Here is a 21064-nt window from a genome sequence, read left to right as displayed (position 1 = left end):
CAAATCAAATATAATTAGAATGAGGAGACCACGTAGCAATCTTATTTTTTTAATGCCTGGCATTGCACAAAAGGTTTGAAGAAGAAATTAAGGAAAATGTCGGAGACCTGAAAGCACGGATTGAATTCCATCAATAAAGTGGGATATTGCAACCCACGGTAATATTTCTCCAACATAGTCCACAACTTCTTTCTTTGTTGTGGAACAGTAACCCCAAACTTTTTGACCCAATATAATGACAGCAACGGCCACAATTCCTTCAGTAGCAACCATGAAAAGTGTAACAAATGTTGCTGGACGGGCCAATCGTGGTCGCCTAGCGCCAAATTCATTTGAAACTCTTGTGCAAACAAATGATATTTGAAGTTATTTAAGAACAGAAAGAACTGTTGTGACAAATATGAAAAATCGGAGCATGAAACACTTAATGAGCCTTAAACTCACCTTGCTGCACCACCAAGTCCAAGCGGAATCATGTAAGTCAATGCACTTGTGTTTAAGCTAATATGCCACAATCAGTTAGTATTCTGTGTTTATATTGTCTAATATGATTAGCTAGTGTCAAATGCCAACCTGATTGAGAGGACTGACGTTTCCAGCATTGGATTAGGAAGAAGGCGAGATAAGAGGACCATCATTTCGAAACACCACATTTCTAAGCTGTTCAATGTCATAAAACAAACAACCAACTATACAGTAAGTTCTAACAAATTAAAATTTCAAATGACCAGATTTCTTATTTGCATTCTAAGTCTCTAATGTCAGCGTCCATTAAGTCAATGAGAGATATATTACCTGATCATTATAGCTGAAGGAATAGATAGTTTCAGAAAACTGGAAATTCCATGGAAGGCCTCCTTTGAAAATCCAGTCCATCTGTGCTTACAAGAGAGAGAGACTCTGAAATAAAGAAACAATAACAATGCATTGATCCAATATGCGATGCAGTTTGCCATGGCCGCACCTCTACATCCAAGGCTAGTCTTGTATACCAAAAGCCAACATATAAACAAGTGTAGAAGCGTTGCAGTTCCGGTGGTAACAATCATGGGAACTACATTATTTTGAGTTTGCAAGAATCTGGAATAAAATTGAAGGATGGCATAAGCGAAAAGGGTGTTTCTAAATTATTGTTGGAGTTTTTGAGCTCCTTTAGTCCCACATCGGGGAACTCAAGGGAACTGGAGGTCTTTATATTAAGTTAGTGACCTTTGTTATTGATTAGGAGTTGGACCATTTGGAATGAGGATTGAGGTGTGGGCTACTAATTGTGGATTAGACTTGATGAATATACCATAATATTAATATTAATTAATCAAGACAAGGGTCTCAGGGTTTTTAAAATTAATCATAGTTCATTAATTTTAATTTCGAATTAAGTTTTTTAATTAAATTAATTAAAAAATGTTTTGATTAATACACACAACTCTTTAATCATAGTTCATTAATTTTAATTTCGAATTAAGTTTTTTAATTAAATTAATTAAAAAACGTTTTGATTAATACACAAAACTCTTTGGAAAGAGTTGTGTGATTTCAGATACATTCAAAAGGTATTTGAAGAGGTATGAAATAACATATATAACTAAGGTCTCAGTTCCATCATAAATCATCTTTTCTTCATCTTTTTCTTCTGTACAAAATTCTCAGAGAGTAAACACACAAAACAATTCGCTAGAATTCTAAAATCCAGTGCGGGTTGTAGAATTAGGTAGTTGTATCCTGATTAAGCAGACGTTGTAGAACCACAAACATAAGAGTGGGATGGAAATACTGTTCAAAGGACATAGCTTTTGCGCTGCTTTTGATTCATTCAAGTTAGTCTCATTTTAATTTCTGTAATTATTGTGTAATTTCATTCTGTATTGAAAGTATTTTTAAGCAATAAAGTATAAGTATTTATAGTTCTGTATTTCTATTATTTTTGTTTCTAAATTGTTCCCTAACAATCTTTGAACAGCATGGAACAATCAGGAACTAAACCTCATTCTGAAAAGCCTAAGAAATTTAAGGGCGGAAACTTCAAAAGATGGTAGCAAAAAATGCTGTTTTATTTGACAACTCTGACTTTGGCAAATATTATGCGCAAGACTATACCTACTGCAGATGGAGAAAATATTTTTTCTGCTGAAATTTTGACGGGTATAGATGCCTGGAATCATAATTATTTCCTTTGCAAAAACTTTATTCTTAATGCATTAGATGATTCGTTGTGTGGTGTCTATGTGGTGTGCAAAACAGCCAAGGAACTTTGGGAAAGAAAAAGTATAAAACAGAGAATACTGGTTCAAAGAAATTTGTCATGGGCAAATTTTTGGACTACAAAATGGTGGATTCCAAGTCCATTGTCTCTCAAACTAAAGATCTTCAGAAAATCATTCATGACATTCATGTTGAAAGGATGGTGATCAATGAGTCTTTTCAGGTGGCGTCCTTTATTGAGAAATTGCCACCTTCTTGGAAGGAGTTAAAGAATTATCTCCAACAAAAACTCCAAGGTGAATGTTGTAGAAGGAAGTTCATCAAAGCAAAGGCCGAAATTCCAAAAAAACTAAGAAGAAGGAAAAGAACATTGTCCGTGGTGTGAAAGGCAAATACTTCAAGAAAATTAAGGGAAGTTGCTGGGTTTATGGAAAGTAAGGCCATAGGGCTCAAGAATGTCGCCATCGAAGGGATCAAGGTCCTGAAAATCAAGGCAACAACAACAGGGCAAACCTGATTGAAAATAATGTGGATGCCTTGGTTGCAATGATTTCTGAAATTAACCTTGTATCTGACCATGCTGGCTGGTAGATAGGTACTGGTGCGACTCACCATGTATGTGATGACATAAATATGTTCTCTTCGTACCAGAAAGTTGAGGGAAATGAGCAGTTGTTTATGGGAAATGCGTCTGCATCTGTGGTGGCTGGAATAGGGAAATGTGTTCTGAAATTTATTTCTGGAAAGGAATTAACTCTCCTTGATGTGTTGCATGTCCCCGATATAAGGAAGAATCTTGTTCCTGGTCCTATCCTTAGTAGTAAGGGATTCAAACTTGTTTTTGAATCCAATAAGTTTGTACTAGCAAAAGGGGGAATGTTTGTGGGAAAGGGTTACTTTGTTGATGGATTATTCAAACTAAATGTACTTGCTAATGCTATGAATGAAATAAATAATGCTTCTGCTTATATTGTTGATTCGTCTAATTTATGGCACTCTAGGCTAGGACATGTAAACTTTCGTTCTCTTTTTAAAATGCATAATTTAGGTTTGCTACCCAAACTTGATTACTTGTACAAAATTGAAATTTTCAAGTCAAAGCTTTAAATCGATGCATGAAAAATCCAATGAATTGTTAGATTTAATTCATAGTGACTTGTGTGATTTTAGATCATATCCAACTCGTGGTGGAAAGAACTATTATGTAACTTTTATAGATGATTTCAGTAAGTATTGTTATGTTTACTTACTTCATAGCAAAGATGAGACCTTGGATATGTTTAAGACATATAAAGCAAAAGTTCAGAATCAACTTAACAAGAAGATTAAAGTCTTGAGGTCCGATAGGGGAGGAGAGTATGAGTGACATGCTTTTACTGAATTTTGTGCCACACATAGCATAATCATCAAACAACAACCCCTATACATCGCAACAAAATGGTGTTACCAAACGGAAAAATAGGACTTTTAAAGACATGATCAAATCCATGTTGAATAGCTCTGGGCTTCCACACAATTTATGGGGTGAAGCCTTACTTATTGCAAATAAAATTTTGAATCGAATTCCACAGAAAACCCTGAAGGAAATATTTGTAAAAACATGTTCATTTAAGCAACATCTATAGCATGCTATTAACAATTAAAAGGCGGAATCATGCTTGCATGCACTTAAAAACAAAACATTAACCATGAAATTCAAAGCCTAGTAGATTGGTGAACCAAGACTCAACTCAAATCAAAGTGAGTTGAGAAATTATACCTTTGTAGATTCCTCTTTGCATAAACAAAGGCTAATCACCCAAAGAGAGGGCCTTCATTCCTTGCATCTTAGATCTATGGATTTGGATGGATGAAATAGGTTTCTCCAAGTTCCCAAAATTGAGAACCTCTAAGTCTCCACACCAAGGATGGATTGATGAAGAAATGAGTGACCTAGAGGAAGCAAGATTGCTAGTTAATTTCCTTTAGGGTGGCCGGCCTCTTTAGAGAGAAAAGAGAGCTTTGTATTCTCATCCTTTCTCCAAAAAAAAGCCTAAATGAATTTTGGCTATAAAGTCATATTTATACCTTAATTCATTGGAGTGGCAAACTTGTAAATAAGTCCAAAACCCACTCCATCTCTAAATGGCCGGCCATAGGGATTCATTGGACTATTTGGGCCTTTGTGAATCATTATTCATTAAGTTGTCATACAACTTAAGTCAATGGACTTGACGTTCAAAGCCCATTGGGCCTTAAGGTCCAAAACTATCCCGAGGTCTTTAACGAACTTATTCGTTTGATTAATTAACATATTAATTAATCCTTGCCATAAATAATTAAACCATTTAATTATTCTTACTCATCTCCGTTGTTTCTTCAATTTTTACCTTACACAGTGTACGATCCATTAGGTTCCTTTTAGCGAGGCAGTGGGCGATTAGAACTCTTTCAAACCGATTGTGAATTGAAACTTACTTTCAATTCTCCCTTTAGTGATTATACACGTTTAGGGCTTCCACAAACCATGAGTGACACCTAGCAGCATATCATGGTTACCCAAGCTAATCAGAAGAGGTGGAGAACCTATTTAGTTTAGGATTACAAATGCAATACGGTGTTTCTCTAATACAATACTCTTGACCACATTGTTTGGTTTGATAGTTTATTCATGTCTACTATCCAATGTGATTCGTGTGCTTATATGATTACCTTGAATGTGATTTGGAACGACTTCCTAAATCTCATTCATACTTTGATCAGAGATTCTTAATCATATCATAGAGTATTCTCCCTCAAACAGTTTGAAGGTTAGAGATCCCTTGTTACGCATTCACTTGCCTCCATAGCTAAGTGGCTTAACCCCAACTATGCCGTGGACACCCTCCTGATGGAGTGACTTTGACATAATCAAAGATCAAGGACTTAACCACAAGACAACCATGATGCCTCAGGTCAAAGGACTACTTTGCATTATCCCAACCATGAGTTCTCATGTGACATGAATATGAGAACTCTTCGTTGATCGTGTTCAATGAACTCATTCTCTGTTGAGCACCTACGTACTTGTCTTGATGTCACACACACCAATGACTCGAGACTAGTCACACTCCCTGAGAGAAGACACAACACGTACTGATCTTAACGGACTGTCAATGCCCAATTGGCAATCCTATGATCAGGAACGTTTAGGATGTGTTTACAAAAGAATGGTCTCATAAATCTAACTTCTTTAGATTGCATTCTCCCAATCACATATTCCTTGGACTTATCGTTTAAGCATATAACATTTATATGAGACGGCTCAAACAATAATCTTTGCCCTTTATATTTAAACTACATTAGTTTAACTTTGTGAAATGTCCGTAAAGTATCATCATATGATTTGTTTTAGGGCACATTTCCAACAAACCCCAGCGTTTAAATTGCTTAAAGTGTGGGGTTGCCCGGCAAAAGTACAAGTCCCATTGCCAAAGGGAACAAAATTAGGGCCTAAAACAATAGATTGTGTTTTTATTGGTTTTGCATCTAATAGTTCAGCTTATAGATTCTTAGTTTTTCATTCCAAAGTAAGCGATGGACATGTCAATACTATTATTGAATCTATAAATGCAAAATTTTTTGAGGATATACTTCCATACAAAATGGGCAAGTCTAATTTATTGAAAAAGAGATTACATGATGATGTATCTAAGCTTAATGACAAACCTAGAGAACATGATGATGGTTCATCCTCGTGTAGAGTTCAAGAAGAAGAATAACTTGAACCTAGAAGGACAAAAAGGACAAAAATTCGAAAGGACTTTGGGCCTGATTTTGTGACCTTATTAATTGAAATCGAGTCTCAATCATTCAAGGAGGCCATGTCCACTCCTGAAGCTCCATTTTGGAAGGATGCAGTTAACGGTGAGATAGATTCCGTTATGCAAAATTATACATGAGAATTAGTCGATTTGCCCCCTGGCAATAAGCCAATTGGGTACAAATGGATCTTTAAGAAGAAATTAAAACCAAATGGTTCAATTGAAAAATATAAGGCTCGTTTGGTAGTTAAAGGATACCGTCAAAAACATGGTTTGGATTTCTTTGATACATACTTTCCTGTAATGAGAATTACGTCAATAAGACTATTGATTGCTATAGCTGCACTCCATAACATGGAAATACATCAAATGGATGTAAAGACTACATTCTTAAATGGAGATTTAGATGAGGAAATATATATGGAACAACCCGAGGGGTTTGTGGTTAAAGGTCAAGAACACAAAGTGTGTAAACTTGTGAAATCGCTATATGGGCTTAAACAAGCTCCAAAGCAATGGCATGAAATTTTTTACCATATTATGATCACTCATGGATTTAGGATAAATGAGTGTGATAAGTGTGTCTACACAAAAACTCAAAATAATGCATGCGTTATGCTGTGTTTATATGTAGATGATATGGGAACTAACAAGAGATAATAAATTGGACCATGAAGATATTGAAATCAAGTTTCGATATGAAAGATCTTGGTCTAGCTGATGTGATTCTTGGTATAAAAATCAAACGAAACCAAGAAGGTTGTATTTTGACACAATCCCATTATATAGAAGCTACACTTATGGTCATTTGGAAAGTAAAGATGCAATTACTCCTTTTGATGCAAATAGCAAACTAAAGAAAAATAGTGGTGATGCTATATCTCAACGTGAGTATTCACAAGTTATTGGAAGCCTTATATACATTATGAACTGTACAAGGCCTGATATAGCATACTCAGTGAGTAGACTTACATGCAATCCTGGGCATGATCATTGGGAAGCTTTAATTCGAGTATTGAGATACTTAAAGCATACAATGAATTATGGATTGCATTATACGAGGTATCCTCCTGTGCTTGAAGGATTTACTGATGCGAATTGGATATCTGATAGTACTGATATAAAATCCACAAGTGGTTATGTATTTACTTTGGGAGGAGCAGCAATATCTTGGAAACCTTCCAAACAAACATGCATAGAGATCAACGTTGGAATCGGAATTTATAGCTCTCGATAAGGCTGGAGAAGAAGCTAAGTGGCAAAGATATTTTTTGGAAGATGTTCCCATATGGCCTAAACCTGTAACAGCAATATGTATACACTTTGATAGTTTAGCTGCATAATATCAAGCTAAAAATAGTGTATACAATGGGTAGTCTAGAAAGACGAATGCATAATACAATAAAGCAATGGCTCTCTAGTAGTGTAATTTCTATTGACTATGTCAAGTCAAAAGATAATATTGCGGATCCACCTACTAAAGGTTTGCCTAGAGAGCAAGTTAAGCATACATCGAGGGGAATGGGTTTAAAGCCAATAGAGTAAAATGAAATTGTCAAACGAAAACCTAACCTAGTTGATTGGAGATTCCATGGTCTAGGTTCAATAGGCAAACTGGTTTGGGTAAATTCAAAGAAGAAACACACTTACATACCCATTCCTATGAAGGAAGAAGTGTGATGTTTGCTGATAGGTGTAAGATACATTAGTTTAATGGTATTGATACTTGTAAATAACGTGGAATAGTAGCAGCCTATTCTTAATCAATATCACCTATATGAGAGTAAATGTGGGGTCGCATTTATGAGAATTACATGGCTACATTCTCTAAAGCTCTCATGAATCTAGGATTTGTTCAAGACCAAAAAGAACACAAACATATGAATTTGTAATGTGTTGGTGCGACATATGTTTTGCTTATTGTCTTGGCTTACTGTGGAGATGAACAGTTCCATATTTTATATTCACTGCGTCATCTAGTAAATTCGATAAGTATATACTAAGGTAAGTTCAAGTCCAAAAGACACCTCGCCTAATGTGTGTCACATCTATTGTTTACTCTCATTTTTCACCTTACCCTAGGACCTAATAGTCGGCTCAAAATGTGGGGTATTGTTGGAGTTTTTGAGCTCCTTTAGTCCCACATTGGGGAACTCAAGGGAACTTGAGGTCCTTATATTAAGTTAGTCACCTTTATTAGTGATTAGGTGTTGGACCATTTGGAATGAGGATTGAGGTGTGGGTCACTAATTGTGTGGATTAGGCTTGGTAATTATACCATAATATTAATATTAACTAATCAAGACAAGGGCCTTGGGGCACTTGGGGCACTTGGGGCCTAAGAAGTTAAAATTAATCAGTCCATTAATTTTAATTTCGAATTAAGTTTTTTAATTCAATTAATTAAAAATGTTTTGATTAATAGACACAACTTTTTGGAAAGTGTTGTATGGTTTTAGATATATCCAAAAGATATTTGAAGAGGTATGAAATAACCTATATAACTAAAGTCCCAATTCCATTATAAATCATCTTTTCTTCCTCTTTTTCTTCCGTACAAAATTCTCAGAGAGTAAACGCACAAAACAATTCGCTAAAATTCTATAATCCAGTGCGGGTTGTAGAATTAGGTAGTTGTATCTTGGTCGAGTAGACGTTGTAGAGCCACAAGCACAAGAGTGGAACGGAAATATTTTTCAAAGGACATAGCTTTTGCACTAGCCTCTACCTTTGATTCATTCAAGTTAGTCTCATTTTAATTTCTGTAATTATTGTGTAATTTCATTATGTATTGAAAGTATTTTTAAGTAATAAAGTATAAGTATTTCGAGTTTTGTATTTCTGTTATTTTTGTTTCTAAATTCTAAAATAAAGCCCATAATTTAGATGGGGGCAGTGGCTTTCTTTTGCTTTCCATGTGGGCCAATTCCCATTTAATTTGAGGGAATTGTATATAGTAAGCTTCTTATTTCCTTCCTTTTTCTTATGTACTTTTCTTTTGAATTTTCAACTCCATTTAACATGGAACTTTGAACCCACTTTGAATTTTCAAGCCTTCTGACAACAAGCTTTACTCCTCCTTTTCAATGTGACTTTAAAGCTTTTAAGTTCAACTACTCCTCTTCTTCTCCACGTGAGCAACATCCACGTGATGGGCAACTTTTCCTTCTTTTATTTGCCTTCCTTTTCATTTATTTTGTCTTGAACCCATTTCATTTTATCTTCATGTCTGTGATTTTGTTGTTGCCCTTTTATCTTTGCGCGACAGCACAGTAAGTCCTGCTTTCATATGGAAATATAAAAGCAAGTGGCAGAGCTACTTTTCTTTTACCAATGCCTTAGCATTTATTGAAAGCTTTACTTTTTCCTTTTTGACATTGAGCTTATATGCATACAATGATCCATTTGCCTTGGGTGAAGCCTTCACCCCTTACTGTCCCTAATATTTTGGAGGTGCAGATCTCAGAGCAGCAGAGCTTATTGCTTATTTTCTTTCTTCATTCTTTGGCAGCAAAGGAAAGACCTTCCTTTCCATTAGCGATTTGGATGGTAGATGTTAGTGCAATCTTCTTTTCATTCTTTGGCAGCAAAGGAAAGACCTTCCTTTACATGACACATTTTCCACGTTAATGCAATCTTCTTTTCCAATGTAGGCGACATCTTTTCCTGGTCAGCAACTTTTCTTCTTGCATTCAAGACGGCGACGGAAGTGAGTTATTGTGTGTTTTTGTTCTCTTCAGGTTTAGGCATAAAGAAGTCATGTGGCTGCTGCCGTTTTGGACTGCTTCGTGCTGTTTGTTTTCCCGGTAGTTTTTTTTTTTTTTTTTTTTTGCAAAGACTGAGTCTTCAATGGCTTCACTACAACTACTAGAAATCAGGACAATAATGACTTGACGGGACCACAGAGACCTCTTGCAGGATTGATTTGATTTGAATTTCTTCTGAGGGGTTTAGACCATTCTCGGAAATTTGGAGAGGCAACATAGGCATGGGAGCTTTGTTTCGAGTCTCGACGATTGATCTAGACCACTTTAAAATTTATGGTAGCGAAGACTGCAGGGAGTGGCAGACTGCTTCTTTTTCTTCTCGGCATGGACGGAAAACATGGCTCACTTAGATCTAATTGGAACTTCACAGGGTAATTTAGACTACCCTGAAGAAATTCATGGGATTAAACTGCAGCGGCACGGAGCGGAGCTCTTGGATTTGATCGGAATTTCACGGGGTGGTTTAGACCTCGAAGAAATTCATGGGATTAAACTACAGCGGCGGGGAGCGGAAGTGGTGATTTTGTTGGCTTTGTTGGACTGCAACTCGAGAATGCTGGGGAGTGGGAAAAGTTGAAGAAGCAAAGTGCTTCTTTTCTTCCTACAAAGCAGAAGAAGGAAACAACCCAAAAAATTAAAATAAGATGGCTTTATATCTTTAAATGTTGTGTAGCTTTTCCTGCTCTTTGTTCTTGCGTGTAGCTCTTGATTTCTTCTTCTTCTTCCTTTTCCTTTGTTGTGCCTTTGCTCTCTTGCTTTGCCTATCTGTTGTCTTCTCTGTGGTTCTCAATTTCTGCAGCGTCTCCTCTCTTGTTTCCCTTTTTTTTTTCTTTTGCACTGCAACTAGTACTTATTTATAGGCATGGTTGGAAGACTCTGAAGTTTTTACGTGGGGGAGTAGAGGCCTCCACTTTCCCTTAACTTCTCCCACTATCTGTGCAGCATTCTTCCACGACTGCAACCTTCCCACGTTTTGCAGAAAATCAGGAGTTTTTGCTCCACGTTTCTTCCTCTTCTGTAGGGAGATATATGTGTTTTTCTTTATATATATTTATTATTATTTTTGCTACCGCCTTTGTCGACTTGGGTGTTCCAAGTCTGAGACGTGCTACATTTCCTTTGTCTTTTGAGAAGCTTGTTTGTTTGCAAACTTCTCTTTAATTTTTTTATTATTTTTCTTTTGTTCAACACCTAGATTAGATTTAATTTTAGTTATCCTTTTCTATTACAACTTGTATTTCTTGGGGATGAAAGAATATTTTCTCTCCTTTTACTACACATTCCCCTACAATTCTACAAACACGTCTTTCTCAATCTCTCTTCTCCTTGCCACCGGACCCCTTAACCTTGTCAGATAAAATAGACTACAACATAAGATTGATTAATCTATCCTTATCCAAGCGTTCCAAAGGCTTCTCACTCACGTGATCTAAACGCATGTGCCAGAGTTTGCTTGCATTGATCTCTTCACGATGTCATTTGCTCCCACTGATGTTATTGTCACTAGTATTGTAGTATATGTGCGTCCCTGTAGTTCTAGAATTTAATGGCGTGCCACTAGGTAACCATACCTATTATTTCACTTAAATGTGATATATCACTTCAAATCACCATGGACGATGAATACCCATTTAAATTCAAGCACGGGATCGACACAATATTATAAATACATGTCGAATTGAAATAGCATTTTTTTAGTTGAAGATTTTTGCCATTGAGAAGTCCTAAAATATGTGTGCATATAGCGCGCACAGAAGCTCAGGAACCGGTTTCCCATTCTCTGACATAGTTGTCTGGGTTTTAGATTTCTATTCATTTTCATGTTGTGCAACATATTATACACATGATAGCTAGCTCCTGAATCAAGTATCTAAGGTTGGATAGAATTTACCGCAGTTGTTGAACCCATGATAGCAAAGACATCGACATCAAAGTTTGTCCCTGGGTCTAGAACAATTTTTTTCCTAGACATAATTTGGCACTTTTGTTAAATCATTTGCTTATCGGGGTTGTTTGTGAATTAGAACTGTTAAGAAGATTCTCATCTCCAAAAAATAAAACAAATTTTTAATTAGCGAAAGCTATACTCAAATAAAACCTTCTATCACATCCATTCAAGAGGGTGTATGCTACCCATATGCATCTCATGCTTCCTCCAATCATATTCGGCTTCTAATGCTCAAATTAAACCGCTTGTACAAATAATGCTATTTTAAAATTAGCTGAATTACTTACTACCCACCAAACAATGCCTTGTTGGAATTTGAAACTTAAATAACTCCAAGCAACCATGGAAGTACCATTTGAAGTACACATAAGCCGGTCCTTCGGAGTTCTCTAAATCTTCAAAGCAACCATGGTAAGCATTTAGATAGGTCGTCTAGAATGACTATGCGCTTCAGTGGAGTGCCAGGAATAGAACCAATTTTGATACCTTTTCCATTAAATATTATGGGTGAGGTTTTTTGTTACAAGTTTCATACGTGTGTACAAAATTTAAAATAGGGATTCAATGACATTGCATCTTGGGGATTAAGGGAGCTGATCATGGACCTCAGTTGATTAAATTGCGAGCCAATGATTTGTAGTATGTTAACATCCCTTTTGCCAAATATTAAGGTCATCTCCGACAGATCCGGCCAGAGGGCTAGAAGATCGAAAATAGCCCGAAATGACAGAAAACCTGTCTCCAACCGAGGGCTAGGCCAAAGGGCTCGTGGGCCCCACCGGGCCAAAAATGAGAAAATAGGCCAACTCATTGGCTCAAAGGAGCCAACCCAAAAATTTAAAACCAACGGCTACCTAGCATCAACATGATGCCAACTAGCAACGGCTAGTTGACGCCAGGTGACCATTAGATTTGAAATTTTTTTTTTTTTCAAACTAATTTTTAAAAAAAAAAAAAAATTAATTCCCATTTTTTTTCCTATAAATACCTAAGCCATTCCTACACCATTTCTCACATAATTTTCACCATTCCACACTATCTTACTTCATTCTATTTCAATTCTTCACATTCTATTTTCTTACCTCTTCCAATAATCTTTCCTTCAATTTATTCAATAATTTTCAAATGGCCACATCTACAATGAAAGGTGGGGCTTGGACCCAAAAAGAAGATGAAGCTCTTTGCAGGGCTTATGGATGGGTCTTAGAAGATAGTGTGAGGGGGAGTTCTCAAATAAGTGAAGGCGTTTGCACTCGTACGTCCAAAAAATACTATGAGTTCTATGAAGGCACCACTCCACCGAATACCCGAAACCACGAGAGTTGTTCTTCAAGATGGAAGAAGCATCTTCATCCAAGTTTGAATAAATGACATTAAGCACTGTTAATGGCCTCAAGTAGACATGAAAGCGGCTTCAATTACTACGACGAAGTAAGTGTTTTCACAATTTATTTTAAATGTTTAATTATATTACATTTAATTTCTTTTAATTTTTGTAATTATATTTTCTAGGTACGCCAAGCGGAGGAATTTGTATATGGAGAACAATTCGAAACCCTTTAATCATCACGGTTGTTGGGAAATTTGTAAAGGGTGGGTGTTATTTGAAGATCCACCTCAACAAAGAGTAGGTCCTACGCCAGCGTTCGGAAATGCATCCTCAACTGCAGATGAGGATGAAGATGGATCTCCTCCCATTTAAGAAATAGGGGTAGAAAATTCGTCACTAGGTGAAGGTTCCATACCTAGGGTTATGGATAAAACAAGGCCCGAAAATTGAAGGAAAAGGGAAGGCAAAGGATGATTACGCCTTTCAACAGGAAATGACAGCCTCTTTGCGATTAATGGCAGAGCAAAATGCCATTGCCATGGAAGAAAGGAACCGTAGGCATGAAGAACGAGCCAAGCAAATACAAGAAGAGATGGATGATAGGAATATGCAAAGGAACACTTGATATTACACTCCAATGAGTAAGACCTATTTTGATAGGAAAATGAGGGAAATTATGGCCTGACGGAAGTTGTTTACCTCTTACTATAATCCTACAATGGCGGATGATGATGATGATGATGATTATAGACTTTAAATTTAAGTTGCTGTAGTTTTTTAATTTAAGTTGTAGTTTTTAAATTTAAGTTGTAGTTTCTGAATTTAAGTTGTAGTTTTTAAATTTAAGTTATTGTAGTTTTTAAATTAAAATAATAAATTATGTTTGGCTCTATGGCCCTTTGGCCCCCTCGGTTGGAGATGTTTTTTTTGTCACAGGGCTATGTTTGGCATTTGTCCCTTTAGCCCCTTGGTTGGAGATGGTAAGAAATATGGTCTGGCACTACTTATTAAAATATTAATTTCTTGGAGGGATATAAGGCTAAAACGAGCTCTCTGACCTTCCTTTGGTTGGAGATGGCCTAAACAAGCATGCAATAAAATACTCTCCACACATTCGTTGCTAGCCATTGCGGTCGTGCCTCCTATATTAACTTATCCTTAATCTATACATTATAAACCACAAGTTGGTGGTCCAGTGGTAAATGACAGATTACGAGACTTCCTTAAAACCAAAAACTGGAGGTCTCGGGTTTGAAACCCGCTGCTAGTGTGGAAGCCAAACTTGTGGCCAAGGGAAGGCTGAAATGCCTTTGTGAGACTTCCTGGTCCCCGAAAAGGGTAGACAACTGTGGCCTTGCCACCAGTTGTCCCATTTTTTAAAAAGTAAAACAATAATATATACATTATATGTCTAATTAGAAACTTAATCTTGAAGAATTAGGAAAGTCACATTAAGAGTGAGATAGAAGATTACAACGTGAAGAAATCAAAGTGAGGTGGCATGCAAGGCCCTTTAATTAAATACAATGGAAAACTTCAAATTAAGAACAAAATATACAAGTGCCAAACCATATCTCATGTTATAACGACTAATCACATAACTTAATTATTTGGTCTAGTTCATGATTTTCCTTATTTAAATTTAATTTAAATTCAACAATTATTTTTTAAATTAAACAAGTTCTCATTCTAATTATGTATTTAAGTACTTAGGTTTTGGTCCAAAATTTTACCATATATTTAGGCCTTAGGGTCCCTAGGGTGTCCCAAAGTTTGTAAGGCTAGGATCCAAGTCCAACTTTGTCACATCCTGGCCTGGGCCCTCACCACATCCTGGGCTTGACTCCACCATAACACGATATTGTCCGCTTTGGGTCCCGACCACACCCTCACGATTTTGTTTCTAGGAACTCACATGAGAACTTCTCAGTGGGTCACCCATCATGGGATTGCTCTCGCACGAACTCGCTTAACTTCGGAGTTCTGATAAAACTCGAAGCCAGTGAGCTCTCAAAAGGTCTCATGTTAGGAAGAGGTGGGCATGTACATATAAGGCTTAGAGGATCCACTCACCTGAGTGATGTGGGATGTAACAATCCACCTCTTTATAGGCTCGACGGAGATCGAAGTTAGCCGAAAATGTAGTCTGAAAATGGCCAAATGGCCATGGGTCTTGTTTTCCATAAACGAGTGGAGCAAAAACGGGGATATTATGGAATTTGAAATGTGGGGGTATTTTGGAAAGTTCACAAATGGAGATATTTCTACGCTTTGGACACCATATGACTGACACGTGGCACCCTATTTCTAGTGCCCTTTTCTTTCCCCTTCCATGATCTCCCCTTTGAGAACTCTCTTCTCTCTCCTATCTCATCTCTGTCAACTCTCCCTCTCTCTTCGTTTAACCCAAAACACCATCATCGACTTTCTTCTTAGCCTAGTGGTTAATTGCATTGGCAATGATTCCTCAAGGTTATGGATTTGAAGGCTGGTACTAGTGATGTCGATGATGATGAACTGATGACTGAATGTTTATTTTGAAGCGAAATGCTAAGGGACATTCTCTCTCTATTCTCTGTGCACAGCACTGTGCAACCATGGAAGCAACCTGGGAAAAATTTCCAAGATTTCTGGAAAACAAGACTTGTGGCCATTTGGCCATTTTTAGACTAAATTTTCGACTAACTCCGATCTCCGTTGGGCTTCCCAAGGGCGTCGATCATTTGTGACGCCTCAGTGTTTGTGCTACGGAGTTGTAGCGGGCACTCTAGGTTAGTGGGCTTTTGGTTTCCTATATATATATATATATACGTATATATGCTTTACGTTTTTCCCAGAAATTGTTTTAAATGAAATGTGATTAATGTGCCATGTCATACTTGCGTTATATTTTAGTATATGCATTAGTGTAGTTATGCATAACGTTGCATGATGCTATGGAGGTCCATGTAAGTTACAGGTGAGTACATTATGATGTTAGTTGTTGTGATGTATATGATTATGTCTAGATGCATTTAGTGCTCATTATCTTGCACCCCGATGTTAGTGACACACCCCGTCCCGAAGGAGGGCATGCTGGCCGTCACGTGAGAGTAACGTAGCCATTTACACAGTTCGGAAGCTTTAAAAAAAATACAATTACTAAGAAGAAACACCCGAGGGTGAGTCCTACTTTTGTGAATTCTGTCAGAACACCGTTGGATTCCTCGTGGCCACCAAAGCTTTGCAATCTAGAACCTGGAGGGGCGCAAAACAAAATTGAGTGGGTCAGTAAAACAAAGTTTTTCGAAAACATTTCATTTAAAACATTTCTAACCCCTCGCTGTAAAACCTGTATACTTTCCCAGAAAATAGCATAATAGCATATAACTTTTCTTATATCTCAAATCATCAATTTTTCTTAAAACCAGAAAGTATGCCATGTTATAATTGTCAAAAACAAAATGAATGATGCATCAAAATAACAGGTGAAATAATGAATCAACCGGAGACCCTGCAGTTGGTCTTGTACGGTTAATTCTATAGCTCAAGATCCAATCCAACCGGAGTCACCTCGGTGACCTGTACGACACTACACTGCATATAAGTCGGAACTACCTGAAGTAGTCTGTACGACATGAATGGTGTAATAATACGCTCTAGTGCTTCTCTCATCAATCATCTGTGCACATAATCCAAAGTCACCTACAAGTCGGAACCACCTCGGTGGTCTGTTCGACTAGTATGTCGGAACCCTCTCATGGTCTGTACGACATGTCGGAACCCTCTCATGGTCTGTACGACATGCACCTACTTGGATCCAAGGTGAGCGTGTGGTGCGAGGTGAATAATATAAGCACTAACACCATGATTGCAGGTTATGAGCTATCAACATAATATACATCATCAATGCACATGAATAACATAAACTCACCTGATACTCACCTGTGCGTCCACAGCACCAATTCACACATATATATATGCATCAATTATCAATTCATAAAATTCACAATATGCATGTATGGCATTTTAAAACATACGTTCATTTTAACTCAATTTCTGGGAAAATCGATAGTATATAGGTAAATACAGAAAATACTGCCCACTCACCTGGAGTTCGCCCAACAACTCCCTAGCACAACACATCAAGGCGTCATGACGATCGGTGCCTAGAACAATAATCAAATCCAACCTCAGAAATTGTATCGATAGAATATAACTTATATAAAACATGTCACTACGTAGTTCGATCCGGAAGATCTGCAACTCATATTTCAAATCCATAACTTCCAAAGGTACACAATATACCTCTAGGACAACATCCTAAAATTTCATTACCATCCAACGGTCAGATCTCCGTCAATTTCCAAAACCAAGTGACGGTTAACATTCTATTTTATGAACTTACAACTCCAATTCCGTAAGATCTGTAAATTGGATTCCTGATCTGTAAGTTCCCATAATCCTCAAATATTACGTATCACAACGTATCAAAGTTTGGTGACGATCCAACGGTCAGATCGTCAATTCACATTTTCACCTAACCACGACTCGAAACGAACTTAGGTTCAATTACTCAATTTATGTCCATCAATTATCAAAACTGAACCTAGAACCTTAAACACATGCTAAGAATGACATTGGCGGGCCATTGGCCACGCGCCGCCGCACGGGCCGCAGCGGGTGGCGGTTGGCCGCCCCGGCTCGTCGAAAATTCCAACTATTTCCAAAAATTCTAAAAAAATATAGAATTGAAGATCTCAATGAGTAGAGTAAACTTTATACCTGAGGCCAAGGCCAATTTGGCCTGGAAGAGCTCCAATTTCACCCAAATCCGTGCGGAACCCTAGAATTGGGTGAGTTCCAATTCGTCCTCAAATCAACTCCGGTGCTCCAACTAATGCTTGGGCTTTGTTCTAGGCCTCAAGAGGAAGCTATGGGTGGTGGAAATTGGAAGAAATTGCTTCGGGATTGGGTGATTCGAAGAAAAAGCCGTCGCACCCCTCCTTGCGGTTTTCTCCATTTTCAAAGCCAAATCTCTCCAAATTTGAGATGAAATAGATAGAGGGGAGGTCATGGAGAAGTTTCCAAGTGATTTCTTGAAGCAATTCGCCGGAAAAATGGTGGAATTTCGACGGCAATGTGTAGAAAACCCGACAGGTCGTGCGCGGGTCGAAATGGGTCCGGCCGATCCCCTCATTTTCCTTCTCCCTTCTTTCCTCCTTTCCCTGATTATGATTGGTCCTTCCCTTCTCTCACTGTTCCGATTGATCCATCTCCTCCTTCCTTGGTTGGGCAGCCAATCCCCCTTCTTCATTCTTTTATTTCTGATAAGGCAGTCCACCTCTCTCCCCTCTCTAACTGGGCAACGCCCAACCTTTAATTCCCCTTCTTAAAACTGAAATTCTACCACAAATAATTGAATTACTAAAATGTCCCAAACTTTAAATGTTAAAATCTTTTTCGGTATAACTCCAAATAGCGAACCGTCTACGCCCACGCGTCCGTAGCGACGAGTACTACGAGGATATGTCAAGAAAACAAATCTTAGATGGCACGACACAACGATTAACCTCGAATAATGCGCGTGCCTAAAAGGGCATTTTTGTAAAATCCTTTATTAAACCTTAAAAACTCTTAAAATCAGGGACGGGCTGTGACAATCTACCCACCTTATAGAATTTCGTCCTCGAAATTCACACAATAATTACAATTCATCAATAACCATAAAATAATCTGGGATAGATCTCTCTCAGCCGATTCTCTGACTTCCAAGTAGCTTCTTCCGCTGAAAGATTCCTCCATAAACTTTCACCAAACTCATTGTCTTATTCCTCAGCACAATGTCTTTTCAATACAACATAGTCACTCGTTCCTCATCATACGTCAAATCCAGATTAATCTCTAAGGGTTGAACCATAATCATACACGACGAATCTGTTACTTTGTAACGAAGCATCAAAACATGAACTACACTATACACCTTATCCAATCCCGAAGGTACTCAAACTTGAAAGTATTTCACCGACTCCTTCAATAGTCAAAGACAGCCTGATGTACTTAGGATTTAACTTGTCTTCCATTTCGACCCGAACCTCACCTTTCCAAGGTGATAATTTCAAAAACATCCAATCTCCTGCATTACACATCTAAGCTCTTCAGCCGATCCTGGCTCACTTCCAGGTTAGACTTAATTACTTGAATATTCCGAGTAGTCTCCTCCACTAACTCAGGGCCTTGAATACCATCCGTCCACAATTCTAACAATTTTGAAACACAAGACACAGCTTTCCACGGCCTTATGGCGTTGCTCTCGGGAACAAACTGAAAGGACCAACATACCCAAGAAGTTCAACAGATCCGTAAGCCCAAATCTCTTTTCCATAAGACAGATAAATAACTGTTGCACTTCTGGAAAGGTTACTGCTCTTTCATTGAAGGATACTGCGCTGATTTAGTAAGCCAATCAATTATCGCTTCAAATTCGATCATAACCATCTCCTGTACGAGTAAGCTTGTACACATAATCCAAAGTAATATTTTCTCACTTCCACTGCGAACGGAAAGTGACTGCATCAATCGAAGAGACTTCTTTCTTCCCGCTTTAACCTGCTGACAATTAATACACTTACTTACATACTCAGAAATTTCTCTTGTCATACCCGTCAATAGTACATGAACGAATGGTATGATAAATCTTAGTACTTTCGGGATGCATTGTAGAAGTGGAACAATGTACATCGTCAAAATTGCTTTCTTTAATTCCACACCATTAGGGATATACGTCCTGTTCTCTTGCATAAAACATGCCATCCGATTCTCAAACTTTGAGATCTTTCTTTTTCCCTTCGTTCCTTGTTTCGGTTAATTCTTGAATTCCTTCGTCAATTTTCTAGGCATCAAGTATACAAAGCATTAATTCTTACTGGAGACTTCCTACCAAGTGCATCGGTCACAACAATTTCACGATCACCCTGGTCGTGCAATCATAATTATTAAGCAACTCAATCCACCTTCGTTGCCTAAGATTAAGATCCCTCTGAATAAACAGATATGAAAGACTCTTAAGATCCATAACAATCTTGTATTTCTCACCATAAAGATAATGTCTCCATAATTTCAAAGTGAAGATGATAGTTGCAATTTCCAAATTATGGGTAGAGTAATTCATTTCATGAAGCTTCAATTGCCGTGAAGCATAGGCCATATCCTTACCTTACTACATTAACATTCATCCAAAAACAATCAAAGAAGCTTCACTAAGGACCTCATAATTACCGCTATCTCCGGGGAGCGCTAAAATACGTGCATGAGTGAGGAAATACTTCAACTGTTGAAACCTTTGCTCGCAATTATCATCCCACTTAAACTTAACCTCTGTTCTCGTCAATCTCGTCACTGGCAAACCAATGACTGAAAAATCCTTTACAAACGTCTATAGTAGCCTGCTAGACCAAGAAAACTCAGTACCTCAGTGACGGTTCGAGGTTGTTCCCAATTCTCCCCAGTTATCACTCATTGAGGATCTACTTGAATACCTTGTGCAGATATCACATGTCCCAAAAATGCCACTTGATTCGTCCAAAATTGACATTTGCTAAACTTAGCATACAACCGATGTTCCTTCAAACATTTTAACACCAACTCAAAATGACTAGTATGCTTTACTTTCAATTTAAGAGTATACCAGACCTCAACTTTTCCTTGAAATCACATAGGTACCTCTAAGCTGATCAAACAATCATCAATGTGCGGCAATGGATAACGGTTCTTACTCGTTACCCAATTCAATTACCTAATATCCATACATATTCTTAAGGTCCCGTCTTTCTTCCTTATAAACAAAGCTGGGGATTTCCAAAGTAACGTACTAGGTCGACTGAAACTTTTATCAACCAATTCCTGTGACTGAATTTTCAATTCCTTTAACTATGTATGAACCAATCTATAACATAAAGTCTGTACTTGGAGACAATTCAATAGTGAACACCACATCTCTGTCTGGTGGTAATCTATGTAAATCATTCCGGAAACACATTAGGAAAATGTCTACCAC

General features: G+C 37.6%; 1 long non-coding RNA gene and 1 pseudogene across 2 annotated transcripts; one reads left to right on the top strand and one right to left on the bottom strand.

Annotated features, from left to right (window-relative positions):
* LOC126595437 (uncharacterized) overlaps window positions 1–21064 on the bottom strand; it is a 54011-nt pseudogene that overhangs the window by 5355 nt on the left and 27592 nt on the right.
* Window positions 9331–10482, top strand: LOC126595744 (uncharacterized). 2 transcript variants are annotated; one of them, XR_007613671.1, is made up of 2 exons: window positions 9331–9533; window positions 9638–10482. It is a non-coding gene; the product is annotated as an uncharacterized LOC126595744 (long non-coding RNA). The 2 variants fall into 2 exon arrangements; XR_007613672.1 differs by having other exon boundaries at window positions 9331–9539.

Source organism: Malus sylvestris, chromosome 13, assembly GCF_916048215.2.
Source record: "Malus sylvestris chromosome 13, drMalSylv7.2, whole genome shotgun sequence".
In the NCBI taxonomy this organism is placed as follows: Eukaryota; Viridiplantae; Streptophyta; class Magnoliopsida; order Rosales; family Rosaceae; genus Malus; species Malus sylvestris.
Note: the sequence above shows the minus strand (reverse complement) of the source record. Positions and strands in the feature narration are given on the sequence as shown.